The 13260-nt window shown below is 38.0% G+C and overlaps 1 protein-coding gene across 1 annotated transcript in view; it reads right to left on the reverse strand.

Annotated features, from left to right (window-relative positions):
• The window catches only part of LOC127941447 (glutamate receptor ionotropic, NMDA 2C-like), a 67966-nt gene extending 60613 nt beyond the window's left edge, over positions 1-7353 (reverse strand). Inside the window, exon 1 of the mRNA XM_052536490.1 lies at positions 6444-7353. The gene's annotated coding sequence lies outside the window, so the exon portion shown is untranslated. The remainder of the gene's footprint in view (positions 1-6443) is intronic.
• Positions 7354-13260: the final 5907 nt, after the last annotated feature.

The following is a 13260-nucleotide window of genomic DNA, read 5'->3' on the forward strand; positions in this document are numbered from 1 at the left end:
TAAAAGTCCTAAAAGAATGCAAAGAGTCCATCCATCAAGATCTTTCCCCCCAAACACATTTCTCACTCACTGTCAGCCTTCTTAGCACAGCAAGCTGATTTTCTTTTTTTTTTTCTTTTTTTGGTATGTTTTTGCGTGAGAGTGAGGATTTGTTTCCAGGCTGTTTAACTGTAATTACATCAGAAAGGCAGCAGATTACATTGGAATTGAAAATGTGGTGCTGGGGCAATGATACATTTTACTTGACACATGTAGCTGTAGACTCCGTATATCATATATGGCACTGCTGGTAACACTAAACTCCAGTACATGTTGGGTTATGGTGCATAGCAAAAGCATCCACTGGGTTTTCATGTATGGATAGATATGTATATGTGTGTGTGGGCTATTTGGAGTGCGGGATCATGATAAGACGGCCTTAAGCTGAGGTTGTGGCATCCATCACAGAATCTCCGCTCATCCAGATGTCACTACGCTGCTTTAACAGCAGAGTATCTGCTTCCCTCTGCTCACGCACGACACTTGCTTTTTTCTAACTCGCACTGCCACCAACCCACTCACAGAGTAATCCGGATATAAACATACCACTTTGTTTGTAATCTGGCTTGTGGATCGACACCCATTCGCCCCTCGGTCTCCCATGTGTTGAAAAATGTAGTAACTTTCAGTGACCTTCCGCACAAGGAAGGGAAGCAGCTTTGTCACAGTCACATCTGTAGTGTGAAAAATACTTGATTTTACAAAAATACTTGTATACGACTATACATGATGTGGTAGCTTGCCTAAAAGCAAAACATCTGCCATGATTTACTCACTGGTAAGTGACAGCACTTAGTTCCATTTGGGAAATGCAACCCTGTGTGACTTTCTTTTGTGGAACAAAAATAAATTCTGTTTCTTTTCTTTTTTTGTGCCGTTTTGTGAATCGTTGGGATCCAGTGGTATTGACTTGTGTTGACATTGTTGCTAAAAATAAAATTAATACTAAAACTATAAACAATAGTGTATGCTAATGGGTAAAAAAAATCTGACTTTCATCATATAGACAAAGACAGGTAAAACATTCTCCAAAATTTCATAAAAATATATTCAGAAGAAAGAAACACATACAGGTTTGGAACATCATGACAGTGAGTAAATGATGAAAGAAATTTCTTAAACTATCACTTCAGTACTTAGTAATTAATCAGAATTAATTAATTACTTAAATAAATAAAAAGTTAATCATCTTAATCATCATCAAAGTAAAAATATACATGTCGGTGGTGGCCAGGGCATTACTGTGATGTTGCCAAGGTGTTAAAAATTGTTGGTAGGTGAGTGCTTACGAATATGTTTGAACCAAATAATGTTTCATATGGTAACACTAAATTAATTAACTTAAAGTCAAAAAATATTTCCTGCTATAGATTTTTTTTTTTTTTTTTTTTTTAGGAGAATATAGTAATTTTGATCACTTTTAAAAGTAATAGAAGACCTATTCTCAACAAGCTACTTAGGGTCTGTCCAAGTATGAACAATAAACAACCATTTGTAATATGTAGAGTAAAAAAATACATTTACAAAGGCATCCATTTTTAAAAATGGCCTAAATATTTCATATTAGAGACGTAATATTCCCTTAAAGAGTGTTATGCTACAATGCAGGGGAGGAGATTCTTGCTTTGGTGTTCGCCGTTGTTTTCCTTGCATCCTACAGCGCTCTGTCTTCTTCTTTGGCAGAGGACATTATAGTGACCAAGGTGCACTTGGATTGCATTCTGAATACAAATGCAAACACGTGTTTTGTTGACAGTAACACCTGAGCGCGCCAATGGAGCTTCCCCACTACCGAAGCTTTGTGTGTTTGAGAGAGAGAGAGAGAGAGAGAAAGACACATGCGTTAACATATTTCCACCTGCAGTCAAAGGAGAAATGTTCGTTTCCAATTATGTGGCCATGGGAGCTTGTTGCTTAAAAAATGTACAATTTCCCCTATATGACCTTGGAGCAATCCTGCAATCTGTCCCACAGTGGCTGTGTCACGCTTGTCATGTAATATTGTTGGGTTGAACTCATTTGCATCATTAACCTCTCTACTCTCATCTATCTATCTATCTATCTATAAGTCATTCACACATTTCATTAAACCGATCAGCTCTGGGCGACACGTAATGTGCCAACTTGCTGACGAGGCATTGTCCTGTATGGTGTGATGCAGCGCTGGATGTTGTTTCTGGGAGATAGATCTCATTAAGCGGTGTGAGCAGTGCCAGTCACTCATCTAAAATACTGGACAATAAGAGCAGTCTTAAAGGAACGGCGCACCTAAAAATAAAACATCATCATTTACTCAGCCTCATGTCGTTCCAAGCCTGTATGGCTTTTTATCCACACTTTGAGAACACTATTTCTTGTGGAATGTTTCGGTTGGTTCCTCGAACAAAGCTATTGTATGAATTTGGAATATGTTGAATAAAGTCGCGTAGACTCAAGAGCAGCGTGAACATTCTGTAAAACATCTCCTATTGAGTTGAGAGAAAGTCTTAAGGGTTTAAAACTACATGAGAGTGAGTAAATGAGGACAGACCTGCAATTTGGGGTCATTGAATTTACTGCACTGTCATTATGGCTTTCAGCATCGTCTTCATAAAACCACGTCTATTCATTTAACTGCCAGTAAGAACAGCATTGCTGCTCCGGTCTAATTTATTCACTCCATGTGTCTCTGTGCAAAGATTGAACGTCGTTCTGTGGCGCTGGGTGATATCAGACAACATAATGAATGTAATGTACACTGAACAAAATTATAAATGCAACAATCTAATCTGTGTTAGTGAGCACTTCTCCTTTGCCGAGATAATCTGATAAATCTGATAAAACTGCACATATTAGAGTGGCCTTTTATTGTGGCCAGCTGTCTAATCAGCATCCTGATACGCCACACCTGTGGGGTGGATGGATTATCTCGGCAAAGGAGAAGTGCTCACTAACACAGATTTAGACAGATTTGTGAACAATACTTGAGAGATATGGAGGCAAAAACAATAGTGTTGCGTTTTTTTGTTATTGTCGTTGTTGTTGTTGTTGTTGTTGTTCAGTGTAATTCCTCACATCAACTGTTGATATGTTTTGTTTTTTCACCTGTGGTGCATTTTTATGTAAATAAACACATTTTGTGCATATATAATGTGAGGAATATAATATATTGTGTGTGTTTGGTGTGGATATGTGGTGCATGTTTGGCTGTAGTATGGATTAAGACTGCATCTGTTTAGTCATGTGAGTTTGACCCATTTGCACTAGTCGACACCATGCTGCATTGAAAACAAATCTTACATGTGAAATACAAATTTATGAAGAAAAAAAAGTGGTGCTTATTCATGCAAACGTTGCCACCTTGATGCTAATGTGTAAGCAGGGCTATTTTAGTAATGTTTTATTAATTCAAATATTATTTTTATGTCTGTTTTTTATTTTTTATTTTAGTTTTAATACATAGTTACAATACATTGAAAAAATCCCTCCCTATTTAATTTAAAGCAATTTTAATGCAAGTCTTTATGGCTTTAGTTAATAACCCTCATTGTAAGTCATTGCTAGGCTTTTGACATTTAATATGAAACTTAAAAAACGAAATGTTTGTCTTGACAAAGTATGCTTTTCTAGTTAAAAACATCAGTGACATGAAGTTCTTTGAATTTCAATTAATTTAGATTCTACTTCCTTACATTTAAATGTGAATTGTTTTGAAATGTTTGAAATGTGAATTGTACATTTAAATGGAAAATGTGAATTCTGCATCAGGTTTGCCACCTCAATACAAACTGAATTCAAATTGTTTACATATAAAATAAAATAAAAACATTCTCACACCAGACAGACGTACTGTATGTCTCATTAAACAGCTTGGTAAGAAAGGGTATGATCAGTGATCAGATGAAGTCTTGTTTTGCGTACAGAATCTGATGTGATTACTGTTGTGTTGCGAGTATTGAGTGTTGACAGATAAGGTGAAGGCGAGCTCTGCTGGTTGTGTTCTGTGTAAGCAGAGAACAGATGCATTGATCCCAGGGTTTGCTGGCTCCACATTGCACTGACTTGTTCACCACACAACAGAGTGGACACACACACACACACACACACACACACTTACATAGATGAGCACACAGGCATTTGACAACCAGCACACACTCACCCTCTCCATGACTTGGCTCAACTTTCCCAATCTCTTCTTCTGTTCATCATCACTCATATTTGGGAAGAACAATTTTATTTTGTATCTGTGTCTATCTGTTACTATTGCTGATACTTAACCATTATGAAGCCTACTGTATAATATTTGATACACAGATTTCCAAGGCCTCTGTATGATCAGCATGATCAAAACTTTGCTGAAAACCTTGTTATTCACCATCTACTAAATGCCTTCTATCATCTGATTGATGGCTTATACTTTTTTTTTAGCAAATAAAATGCCTTTTAGTGTCATTCCTTAAAAAAAAATCCAGGTTGTGGCTCTTTTATATTGTTAGCCATTTTAAGATGAACACTTATTGGATTGAAAACAGTTGAAATGATCCATACAATCTTTTTTTTTTTCTTCTTCATGTTCAAAAGTGATGCTTTTGAGAAATGTTTATTTGTTTGTTTCTTAAATATTACTGTATCAATATTACATGTATTTTCATATGGTTTGCCTCACACACACAAAAAAAAAACTGCAGAGCTAAAACTTACTAATAAAATGATAAAACTAAGCATTTAAATATCATCTGGCACATTATTGGGAGATATAGAGCGACAAGTGATATTTGTATGCATTCTAAGTTTTCTGATACACACTTATAAAGATCTCATTGATATCATACTACATAAAAGCCAGATGTATCAAACATGACTCTCAAAAAAGAAAGAAAGGGGGGACAATTGTATATTTAGCTTGTTACTTGGAAAGTTATCTTCTAGGTTCCAGGTCAACCTTGAGAAATCTAGTAACCTATAAGTGCTTCTTAATTGGTTGAAGGACAAACTGAAAAATGAGACATGATTTCTCAACTGATCTATACAGGCTCACCCTTGAATGCTATACAAATTGAGTGAAGATAGAACACCTCGTAGTTTTGACGTAACTGTCCTACACTCCTAGAGCGCACACTGTGTCCTTCATAGTACACACTACACATGCAGTGCCAGCCCTACACAGACCTTCCTTACATTTCTCAGCAAATATGCTAACAGAGACATCTAAATCCTGTCTACGTTTGTTTATAACTACAACATATGAAACTCGTCATCGAATGAGCTTAAATATAAACGTTATTCCTGCAAGGGGAGTATTTATTCTTATTATTAAAAGGAAAATCATATCAGGTCATATCTAAAAAAAAAAAAGGAAAAAAAAAGGTATTACTCTGAAAGCACTGCTCTGGAGGAGTACAAGGAGGCAAGGGCAATCAGGTCATCTACAAAATCTTTCAGTTTTTCACATAAATTACATTTCTATCTATATTCCACAAAAATATTTGAAAACAACAGTTGATTTTTACTAATCATCTCCTGTTTTACTAATTATAAATGTTCTCCCAAAAATCATATTGATATTATTGGAAACTGAAGAGATATAATTATGATTGATTATGTTTCTCAATTTGCCCTGGAGTATATATTTAACTGGGCTCTTTCTAATTTTGAAACTGTCACCCACCACTTTGATTTCTTAATAACTTTCCCTGAACATTTTGTACAAGATTACCTGTGATTGGATCTGATAGACTAGCATTTGTCTCTTTCTAGCCATCCCATACACCTCTTCCCATTATCCACCTTGTTGTTATGAAGCACCCTCTTCCCAATACGAAAGTGGCACATTATCACAGCTTCAGCGGGACGAATCCCAAATGCGTCACTGTGTGCTCCATAATAACTGCTCCCAACAGTAATTACTGGAAGCTGTCATTGCTTCAATTCCAAGATCTCTCAGTTCACCCCTCAACGGAATTCAATTTATGCCGCTTTAACATTCCAGGACAACGACTTTAACGGGAAACGCGCTCCATCTGCTGTGAGAAGTGATTGATCTTTGGTGTACCTGCAAGCCAGGAACCTCAGAGTGACACACTACAGCAACAACATGCATTAACCTACAGGTTTGTTTTCTGGTGTCCATCACACATGAATGAAAACTTTATTATTTCAACAAGCATCCAACCTGTGGGTGCACCGGCTGGAGATGAGAGTTTCGCAGCCCTGTCCGACCACAGTAAGGCACTTTCCAGATGATTCATAACCCAAACACACCTAGCATTCATTTCACACTGCACAGATCATAAATGGAATTGCCAGTTCACTAAAATCACAAATTAACGTGGTTAAGGTGCGCAAGTTCAAAAAAACGGTTTAAAGTGCATCTGCATGTATGTGTGCCAGCAACATCCCTGCCAGAAGTGAAGGTGATCAGTTACCTGCTTTGGCAAACCACATCCAGCCCGGACACCCGACAGCACATTTTCTCCTTCGTGACTCGTCCTGATTTTTTTTCTTCTTCTTTTTTTTCCCTCGTCCCCCCTTCTTCTCTCTCTCTCTCTCTCGTGGCTCTTGTTTGATTCTATTTCAGTGTAGACAGAACAGCCCACTGTGACAGTAGCATGGTCTCTAGCAGTTTGGCAGAAGGTCACATCATCTTCGTGAGGGGAGGGGGGGACGGATGGAGGGAGGGGGGTGGAAATAGGAGGTGGCGTGGAGAGATGGAGGAAGAGCGAATGCTAGAGGAGAAATGAGACGCAGGAGACGGCTGTCCACAAGTGTCCTGGTGCAGATGCACATAGAGCTCCTCGTCCAGGATGGTCACAGGTTACGGGCCGCATGTGTCTCAGCATTCCTTGGACGGGTCAAAATCTCAGTGCGTCCAAATCAGATCAGGAATGGAATAGAATTTAGAATGTTCTGCTGTTCCATGTCAAAATAAACAAACAGGAAATGGAGTTTTCGGTGCATTCCGAGTTCTTTTCAGTCCAAAGAACAGATTTTGTTTACCTTGCTAACTTATTTGCAACACGTTCTTCAAGTGTAGTCCTGACTCCAGTAAAAGACACAATGGATTACTCCAAAAACACTGGCAGTTAGAAGGGCACACAGGTGGCACAGGCCGATAGGCTGTTGATTGCTAGCCAACAGATATTTTAGCTTCTTATTCCCTGGAGTTTGTAACTATTTTTGTCTCCTGTAGTTGTAAAGCAAGATCCTGTTCAAAAGTTCCTCATTTCTGTTTCCCCTGACCCCTGATGTTTGATGTGTGTTCGTCTGATGCTGTGGAGTGCAGTTGCGGTTCTCAGATTACTGTAGTTGTAATCCCGGCTCCTTCTGCACTCCATATCAGAGGCAGGACTTGTGAGCTGTAATCATTATGTGGTAAGGATTTATTCTAACTCTCTCTCTCTCTCTCTAACCCTCCTCCCTCCCTTCTCCCTTCCTCTAGAGTAGACCATCTTCTCTCTCTCTCTTTAAATAACTCTTCTTAAACAGATGGCTTTCTGTGATTGGTTATTTCCACTCCCATTCTTTGAAGTCCAGACATAATATTGATAGCAATTTCATAGTCTGCGAATGCAACTGCATACTTTTGGCATTGACACCAATTTTACTTTATAATCTTGTTTACGACCGTATACTTGTGTGTACAGCATCTAGGTTGGGTTTTACTACCAATAGCTCAAATGCTGTAGCCTAATAGGAGTTTCTCTCAGTGCTAAAGGTCAGGGGGTGGATTTATCTAGTTGGACTCACTTTTTATAATGGTCAAAAATGTGTATTAAACAAACAGTTGAGAGGCAGAAGAGCTCGTACATCTTTGAATTATGCAAATGAACACACACACACACACACACACACACACACATAAGTACAAGCAAACATCATCCATCCATGCATTATTCTGGTCCTGGATGTAGAATTCAATTCATTGAGTTGTTGAACTGAATTACTGAAGCTGTAATACCCTAGAAAGTATATCTTTATAACTTATTTACACTTGCATAAAAAGATTGCATATTTTTTTCTTTAAATGGAGAATTCATTAAAAAATTTAAATTAAAAATATCATCATTTACTCACCCACATGTCATTCAAAACCTGTATGACTTATTTTCTTCTGAGAAACACAAAAGGAGTTATTCTGAAGAATGTTTCTGCTGCTTTTGTCCATATTGCGAAAGTACATTTTGTACAAAACAATCAAGCTCCAAAAAGGACACAAGTATAGCATGAAATTGATCCAAAAATTCTAAACATCAGCTAAGGTCAAATCTCACTGGTTTTTTGATGTTACATGACCAACTTTCATAATGTACAAATTTAAGGTCCTATGACAAAAAAATGTTTTGAACCAATCAGAAAACTCAATTAATGCACACCATTCAGTGATGGAATTCAAAAATATAGTACTGCTTAAACTGCCAATATACATTGTTTGTCACAATATTTTCACACTATAAATATATATATATAGGCCTAAAAAGACCTTTTAAAAAAATCACGTCTGTTGGTGTGGACAGTAAAGTCTGTTGGTTCATGGGATCCAGTTGTGAGGCCTGGCTCATGTCCTCATCTTCCTCTCTGTCTCACTACAGCTTCTGACTTTGCTGTCCTAATTATACAAGCCCATAAAGTAAACATGGCCATAGAGAATACTATATCTTCTAAATGTCTAAATGTATTTTCCATTATAGGATTGTTACTATAGAGTCCTGGCAAAGTCTTATTTTGGACATATAAGCATTTTGCAGACATATCCAATAAGAACCTTGAAAAAAAAAAAAAAATATATATATATATATATATATATATATATATATTTATTTATTTGTTTTTCAAGCTATATGTATATCAATTTTTTCTTGTAGCTCAAGCGGTAGATCATTACGTTAGCAGCACAAGGTTGTGGGTTCAATTCCCAGGGAACACATGTTCTGTAAAAAAAAAAAATGTTAGCCTGAATGCACTGTAAGTCGCTTTGGATAAAAGCTTCTGCTAAATGCATCAATTTAATTTAATTTATATATATAATTAATTTATATATATTTTGATAATTTAGTAGACTGTGTGTATATATATATATATATATATATATATATATATATATATATATATATATATATATATATATATATATATATACACACAGTCTACTAAGTAAGCAAAATTTGCATGGCTATTACTGCTGTCCGTTTAACATTTTAATTGTAAAACAGTCATCAAATATTGTTCCACGACTTTCGTGTTTTTCACGCTGATTCGCACTCTGCTTCAGTACCTCACTGCCATCGTTAATCTTGCAGAGACGGCGAGCTTGAGCGGGGAGTTCTTTGTCGTGAGTGAGCAGGAGTAAGTATTCTGATTAATTATTTTGTATAGTATTTTAAAATGTAACGCCAGTACGCCATATTAAGTTAATTGCTTGCGAGCTTCTCCTCCTGTATGTACGGTAATGCGACAGAGAGTCGCGTGGTTATGATGCAATGGTTAGCCTATTTTTACAAAACTGTTTCTACGGGGCCATAATGTAATTATGCCCTTTATACATTGTCGTGTATCTTTAGAAATAAATAATGGCCAAATGGAGTCTTTAAATGCCTCAGATGTAAAGGTATTCACTGTCAAAGTGACGCAAAAATGAATGGGCGGTCAATGGGATGCTAACACAAGTGAAGTTCTGCTACAAGATGGCGGCACCCGGCCGACTTCAACTTCCGGTCAACTTCCTTGCCGCCTGAAAACCACCCAGTTTTTTTATTTTTTTTGAAGACTCACAGTCGCAGGTGGCCGCTGGGCGGAGGAGGACACACATGTCGGGATGAGAGAATGAGAGAGAGAGGCAGAGATGGCCATATGCTCTCTCTCTCCACGACTTGGCCGAGGTGTTTCACATGCCAGAACACCGAAGGGCCCACAGGACCAACAGGAGAAAGATCAAGAGGAGGCAGAGAGGCACGTGCACGTGAAATCCGCACACGAAAAGCGCGTGTTCTTCCGCGTCATGTGGAAAAGTTGGTAATATATTGAAAATGTGACTTGTCTTATCTAAAGTAACTTGTTGTAATTGCTCTTTGTCAGGTGATACCTGTGAAGACGAACAACCGTGCTTCTAGGTCATGCAGATATACAGGTGCTGGACATACAATTAGAATATCATCAAAAAGTTTCAGTAATTCCAATTAAAAAGTGAAACTTGCATATTATAGTCATTCATTACACACAGACTAATATTTCAAATGTTTATTTCTTTTAATTTTGATGTTTATAACTGACAACTAAGGAAAATCCCAAATTCAGTATCTCAGAAAATTACAATATAACTTAAGACCAATACAAAGAAAGGATTTTTAGAAATCTTGGCCAACTAAAAAGTATAAAAATGAAAAGTATGAGCATGTACAGCACTCAATACTTAGTTGGGGCTCCTTTTGCCTGAATTACTGCAGCAATGCGGCGTGGCATGGAGTCGATCAGTCTGTGGCACTGCTCAGGTGTTATGAGAGCCCAGGCGGCTGTGAGAGATAGTGGCCTTCAGCTCTTCTGCATTGTTGGGTCTGGCATATCGCATCTTCCTGTTCACAATACCCCATAGATTTTCTATAGGGTTAAGGTCAGGCGAGTTTCTGGCCAATTAAGAAGAGGGATACCATGGTCCTTAAACCAGGTACTGGTAGCTTTGACACTGTGTGCAGGTGCCAAGTCCTGTTGGAAAATTAAATCTGCATCTCCATAAAGTTGGTCAGCAGCAGGAAGCATGAAGTGCTCTAAAACTTCCTGGTATACGGCTGTGTTGACCTTTACCTCAGAAAACACAGTGGACCAACACCAGCAGATGACATGGCACCCCAAACCATCACTGACTGTGGAAACTTTACACTGGACCTCAAGCAACGTGGATTGTGTGCCTCTCCTCTCTTCCCCCAGACCCTGGGACCCTGATTTCCAAAGGAAATGCAAAATTTCATCAGAGAACATAACAGTGGACAACTCAACAGCACTCCAGTCCTTTTTGAAGCGAGACGCTTCTGACGCTGTCTGTTTTTCAAGAGTGGCTTGACACAAGGAATGTGAAGCTGAAACCCATGTCTTGCATACGTCTGTGTGTAGTGGTTCTTGAAGCTCTGACTCCAGCTGCAATCCACTCTTTGTGAATCTCCCCCACATTTTTGAATGGGTTTTGTTTCACAATCCTCTCCAGGGTGCGGTTATCTCTATTGCTTGTACACTTTTTTCTACCTCATCTTTTCCTTCCCTTCACCTCTCTATTAATGTGCTTGGACACAGAGCTCTGTGAACAGCCAGCCTCTTTTGCAATGACCTTTTGTGTCTTGCTCTCCTTGTGCAAGGTGTCAATGTTCGTCTTTTGGACAACTGTCAAGTCAGCAGTCTTTCCCATGATTGTGTAGCCTACAGAACTAGACTGAGAGACCATTTAAAGGCCTTTGCAGGTGTTTTGAGTTAATTATCTGATTAGAGTGTGTCACCAGGTGTCTTCAATATTGAACCTTTTCACAATATTCAAATTTTCTGAGATACCGAATTTGGGATTTTCATTAGTTGTCAGTTATAAACATCAAAATTAAAATAAATAAATCAACTTTTTTTCTAATTATATGACCAGCACCTGTATAGCATGCAGTCTACAGACTGCCATTTAGAATTTGCCATGAAGATGGCCACAGAGCCTTGTTGGCATGTTTTTAATGGATAGCCAAGTTTAAATAAAGGCTTTTTAATTTATATTCCTTGTGAGTGCTTCAGAACTATTGTTTATTTGGGAAACATTTTGTATCTCCTAGCTGACGAGCACCAGAGGAATACATCTCTCAATACCCAAGTAGCACTCCTAGTAACTCGTTTGTGTATTATTAGTCAGGGATTGACGGAAAACGAGAAAAGGAGGGGGGAAGAGAACTTGGCACGGACCAGATCTCAGGGGAGACGTCCAAATATAGGCAGAAGTCTCTGAGTATTGAACAGCAGCTCAGTTTACGTCCTCAAACCTGCCCCTTCCTCTCTCCGATGCCCTCTTCCTCTATTCTGCAAATCATCTTTGTTTTTCCTCAACATTTTACATTTCTTGAGCTGCATCTACAGTACCACTTTTCGTCCAGGTTAACAGGTGCATATGAAAATGAATAAAAGTGACCACAGTGTTCGTTTTAGGAAGCAAGAAGCACAATTACACTCAGAAGAACAGCAGTGTTATTTTAGCATCATTGATATACTGAGATATATATATATATATATATATACATATTCCATTTTAATTTAAATTAACGTTTTAGTCATTGGTAATAACCCTGAAGTACAGCTATAATTAAAGACACTGGTTCAGAAGCTGTCTGGTGAAATGTTCTCTTCGAGATGAATAACATCTACATCTGCAGCTGTTGTGACAGAGACTGTTGGTCAGTGTCACGTTTCTCAAGTTCAGTCACTTTCATCCAGTCCTGAGGAATAGAAATCAGTTATGTTATTAAACATCTGTGCGAACAGCTGCAAGCCAAGCACTGGAGCTGTTTGAAGGTGCCAGACCAGATGATACTTCATCTGTGCACTTATTTAAACTTGTTGTACACTCTCAAGGGCTGGCCACATCACACTTTTCATTCCAGGGACTTGCATTCATATGCATGCGAATACAGGAGACCTGAAACGCAAGCTCATGCAAAGAAGTTGCACTTTGCACCAAGTGAAGTCAAATAAATAAATAAAAAATCCCCATTCCACAATTCCAAAATGAAAAAGTGCACTTCAAATCCCTGGATAATGTACCTGGGTTTAACTGGGTAAACAAATTGTGGAATGTTGGACCCTTCAGTCAACTGTTTTAGCTTGATTCATACCCTAGACGGTTGATTACATATAGTACAGAATAAGTGCATAGTGTATAGTGCTTCAATTGGGAACTTTAGTGTGAAGAATATTTAATAAAATAAAATGACGACTATAAAGAATGATTTGTGCAATGAAAAGAGTTCAAGGTTCTTCATTGATCCCAATAAAGAACCTTTATTTTTATGAGTGTACAATTCAAATTAAATACACCAGCTCACTGTGGTGTCTGATGTCTGATAATAATGTCCTGCTACTTGTTGATGTGCGTGCCAACGTTGAAAACACAACAAAAAGCAGTATTATTCTGCCCCCTATTGATGGCACATTGAAGCTCCCCTGAGTACCTGTGATAAACGTGTGTGAATGAAAAATTTGTTTTTAGATTTCAGAACACCTTCCTCCTAACAA

The sequence above is a fragment of the Carassius gibelio genome, chromosome A3, assembly GCF_023724105.1.
Source record: "Carassius gibelio isolate Cgi1373 ecotype wild population from Czech Republic chromosome A3, carGib1.2-hapl.c, whole genome shotgun sequence".
Classification (NCBI taxonomy): Eukaryota; Metazoa; Chordata; class Actinopteri; order Cypriniformes; family Cyprinidae; genus Carassius; species Carassius gibelio.